Raw genomic sequence first — 4523 nt, forward strand, 5'->3', positions numbered from 1 at the left:
CCCTGGTGGAGTCTGGAGAGGACCAGGGACGCCTGGTGGACTCCTGTCTGTTCCGTCAGTTAGGTACGGATTCTGATTCTGGTTCTGTAGTTCTGTTGCCAGCTAGGTCAATTGGTTCTGTAAAACCTTCTTTTTGGATCCTTCGATTTTTGTCTCAACGCGTTGTGTCTGTCTTTGTCTTTTGTTCTTTGTTTCTTGTCGTTGGTGTGTTGGTGTGTTGGTGTGTGTGTGTTCTCTCCTCCACCCTCTGCTCCCTCCCTCCACCCTCTGCTCCTCCTGGATGGACGCTGTGGAATGGACTCAGACTGCTCCTTTGGGTATTGTGATTGATCAGTTCAAGGAGATTGCGGGAGGCTTTAGAGCTCCCTCAGAAATTGGGAAGTTGTTAAGAATTGAATGGATTGTTTAAACTCTGAATGAATGTCGGGTGAAAGTATGTGAGTGTAAAGACGGGGAGGGAGGGGGGAGGGGGCAAGTGTGCTGGAGCGCGGTGCGCGGTGACCGCAGCCCTCGCCCCGGAGCCTGGCCGCGCCACGGGCCCAGGCAGCTCGGCTGCAGCGGCTGACACCTGGGGGCTCGGCCTCCGGCCCGGTCGGCGGCGGGTGCTGGGCCGGAGCTGGAGCCCGAGCTGCGCAGCCTGGAAGAGGCCGGAGGCCGGGAGAGGCGGCGGCAGCCCAGGCAGCCCGAGCCCCGCAGCTTGGGCCTGCGCTCGCTCAGCGCCATAGGCGGCGGCGCGCCTTCGGGGGGCGGCGCTGGGGGGCTCGGGCCGGGCGCGGACTCGTTCTCGGAGCCTGGCGGCGGCGGCTGCGGCCGGCGGTGGCCGGCGTTGGCCCCGGGCTTGTGTGGAGCGCGGGGGGGGCGGGGCCGGCGAGTCGCTTGCAAGAGGCCGGAGCAGCGAGGCCCCCGGCGGCGTCGGGTCCGGGGGAAGGTCTGGGAAAGGTCCCGCGCGGAGCCCACGGGCCGGACAGCTGGGGGCGGCGCGGCTACTCTGGACGGGAGCAGGGCTCTTCCCATGGAGATCGCGCCAGCTAGATGACAAAAAGTCCTTCTTGTAATTGAAAAGTTTTAAAATGTGTCTGGTATTTCTGTTCACATGTAAAGAGAAAAGCTGGTTTAAAACTAATGCGCGCAATTGTCCTGTTTTTGGACATTTAGATAGAGTTTTGAACTAGAGTCTCTTCACACATGTACAGAATAAAACCCAAGACTGATTATTTCCTAAGGAAAATAGCTAATTTTACCCAGGGAAGCAATGCAGGCTTGTTCTAGCAACAAGCCTCCAAAAGAAAATTCAGTAAGATTGCCTCTGTTACAAAATTTGCCAAAGTACATGCCTTAATAATAATAATTGGATTTGAATCTCAAGAAATTATGTAGCTACAAATTTGCCTCTTGACTTTCCCGAGAGAAAAATGGTGGTTTTAAAGTCAAGGGCTGGGCCAGGCCTGTTTGCCAGCCTCAGGTGTGGTTTTCCATAGCTGCTGGAAACTTGAGACCTTAAAATTTACTGAGTCAAACAATAAAAAAAAAAAAATGTTCATCTAGGTATTATTAATCTGAATGTGCCTCATACAAAATCTAGAGGGTAGAATTGAATCTATTGGTTAATTGTGCCTTATATTTTTGAAGTTTACAAGAAGTCGCTGACCACAGAGAGACAGACAGCTATCCCAAGATGACGTCAACAAGGCCTGTATACTCACAAACTGATAATTGCTAGCTGTGGTGATTCAAAGTTTTAATGGGGAATGTTATCTATCTTTATTGTTTAAGTATATGTCTTTGTTGTTTAAAATTGTTTAACTAGTGAAATTTTTGTTTGTATCTCCAAAAAAAAAAAAAAATGATGAATGTATTGCTAATCTGAGGAATGTTAATTACTTACATGTCACCTTAAAAATTAATTAAGGCTCAGAGTTCTAACTAACTGGAATGTACAGCTTTGATGTGATGGAGGAAGGTAAAGAAATACTTAATGGAAGGTCTGAGGCATGGTTATGCATTTTTGAAGGACATAGAAAGAAGGTTTGAAGGCTAACCTAAAAGAATGAAATTTGTAAAGATTGTGTATGTAATAAAAAGAAAAAGATAAATGTTAAAAGAAAGATGAATGCATGATAGACCAGTAAGCTGGGACAAGTAGAATAGGGAAACTAAACAAAAATCCTGTTTTCCCTAAACCAAAGACATTTGGAGTAAATGCTTTGCATTTGCCTCCCTAAACAAAGGTTAAATCGTTTATGTCAATCTGATTAGTGTCATTTGTTGTCCATGCCCAGGGACAAATGAAGTTAGGAAATAAGCCTTATTTTGATTAGTTCTTTCATTCAGGAGGAGCTAACCCGGTCCCTCCCTGCAACATGAATGATAAAATGTATGTTAAGAAATTTTAAAATTGCTCAAAACTCGCTGCCTTGGGTCCAGTTCTGCATGTATAAAAAGGGACAGAGTAAGGTTTAGTAGCAGGAGTGGAGAGGCAGGCAGAGCAGGAGCAGGCCAAAAGAAGCTGGCGAGGCCATCCAAACCACCCAGCCGCTATTGGCCAGAGCCGCCTGAGGCAGACCTCCTCGGACTGGCAACAGCTGACTCTGACTAGGACAGGCTGGGCTCTTTCCAACTGGGCCCCCATGAACCGATGGTCGAAATGAAAATCGGGGGCCAGACTGTGAACTTTATGGTTGGTACAGCGGCAGAGCACTCGGTAGCTACTCAGAAGGTAGCTCCCCTCTCAGGACAGGAAGTCACCATTATTGGAGCTACCGGGACCACAGCTGCAGACTGTTCTGCCGCCCCCGCCGATGTCAGTTAGGCGGCCATCAGGTGGTTCATGAATTCCTGTATTTGCCAAATTGCCTGGTCCCTCTAATGGGCAGAGACCTTTTAGCCAAAATGAAAGCAGAAACCACTTTTGCCCCAGATGGCTCAGCACAGCCCTGCCTAGGTGAAGAGACCTCTCCAATGATCCTGCCCTTAGCAGTGCCGAGGGAGGAAGAATGGAGACTTTATACCCCCCCAGCCAAAGGCCCCCACATCTGTTCCTGTCAGGCCCCCATCAGGGGACTTGGATGATGTTCCTGTTATCTGCTCAAGAGCCCAAGACTGTAAAGATACTTGTTCACTAAAAAGATAATTGTCTCTTTTCTTGAGAGGGCTCCAGAGGGCGCACGAGGACATTTGGCTGCGCCTTGGCGCCACCCAGGCAAAAGGCACCTCCTGGAGCCTCAATGGAAAGGTCCCTACACCCAACTCCGTGGTGCTGACGACCCCCACCGCTCTCAAGATAGACGGCGTCGTGACCTGAGTCCATCACACCCACGTCCGGTCAGCGGACCCATCCATGATCCGGAAAGACTTCGTCAAGCTACAGCGTGCTCGACCTGCCTGATGCTGGTAACATTGAATAGACTTAGATAATGCCTGCATCTTCATGGACATGGCTCCAAAGAGACAAGGACAATTTATAGAATCACATGTTTAGTAGCAGAAGATGTGGCTGCCTAAAGCGGCCATGATGCCTATATTATGTTTCATTGTCACATTAACCTTTAATTCTCTTGCAGGTTTAAATGTATGTTGACTATCCTGGAAGGGTACTATGTGGGGTGAGCCCCAAAAAGTAAAGGGTGCCTAGCTGCCAAGAGGGCAGGTGCCCACCTGGGCAGGGAACAGTGCCCATCAGGTTTTGGTCTCTGTTGAGAGACAGCTAATAGTTGGCAGCCTGTGTACTGCTTGCAGGCCTTTATGACCATGCCCATGTCAGGGGTAGTCTGAAAAGAGAAAAAAAAAAAAAAAAAAAAAAAGCCTGTTTAGAGTAAAAAGTCTGAAGCATAGTTATACATAAAAAGAAAGTTTAATGCCAACAACTAAAAGGAATTGGCAAGGAAAGTCAGAAAATCTTAGAGTAGATCAGTATGTCTTTCTTCTTATGTAATTCCTCCGAAATTTGGCGATGCTAACATGGCAATACATTTCTTTGCATAGATTCAATAAGACCGGTTCCTAATAGTGGTTTTATTAACGAAAAACTTTGACTGGAGTATCATGTTTTAAAGAGCCCTGTCTAAGCTCTAAAGACTTGAAGCCAGTAAAAATGCCACGAAGGAAGCCTGGTATTCTGCTTGGAAGCCCTGAAGATGGCTGGCGCTGGAGTGTCAGGCCGATGCCCTACCATCACTGGCGGTTGGTAAGAGTAAAAGGGGAGCAGTAGGGATGCCTCTACGTTCCTGCGGAGCCCCCACACGCTCTGGGCCGCAACAAGTAGGAGGGCTACTGAGATGGGCTTAAAGCCTGGAGCGTGGGCTCAGGTGGAATTGCTACAGGTGAAGAATTCACCTAACTCAGCAGATACTGCAGGCGGGCCTGATGGCAGCTGGGTGGCATGGCTTCCTAGCCCTACGGGGCACATTAAAATTCAACCATGAAATTCCAGCAAAGGTAGTCAGTTACCATTCTTGTTGTGTTTATACAAACATCAGGACAGTAGATAAATTAATCTTAATTTGGCTTTTTAATAGCCATGGAGA

General features: G+C 48.4%; 1 long non-coding RNA gene across 2 annotated transcripts; it reads left to right on the top strand.

Annotated features, from left to right (window-relative positions):
• The first annotated feature begins 330 nt into the window (after nt 1-330).
• On the top strand, nt 331-3828 carry LOC139022318 (uncharacterized). 2 transcript variants are annotated; one of them, XR_011473675.1, is made up of 2 exons: nt 331-437; nt 1630-3828. It is a non-coding gene; the product is annotated as an uncharacterized lncRNA (long non-coding RNA). The 2 variants fall into 2 exon arrangements; XR_011473676.1 differs by having other exon boundaries at nt 331-433.
• The last annotated feature ends 695 nt before the right edge of the window (nt 3829-4523 follow it).

The sequence above is a fragment of the Myotis yumanensis genome, unplaced genomic scaffold (genome assembly GCF_028538775.1).
Source record: "Myotis yumanensis isolate MYYU_CA2020_CCGP unplaced genomic scaffold, mMyoYum1.0.hap1 SCAF_1, whole genome shotgun sequence".
In the NCBI taxonomy this organism is placed as follows: Eukaryota; Metazoa; Chordata; class Mammalia; order Chiroptera; family Vespertilionidae; genus Myotis; species Myotis yumanensis.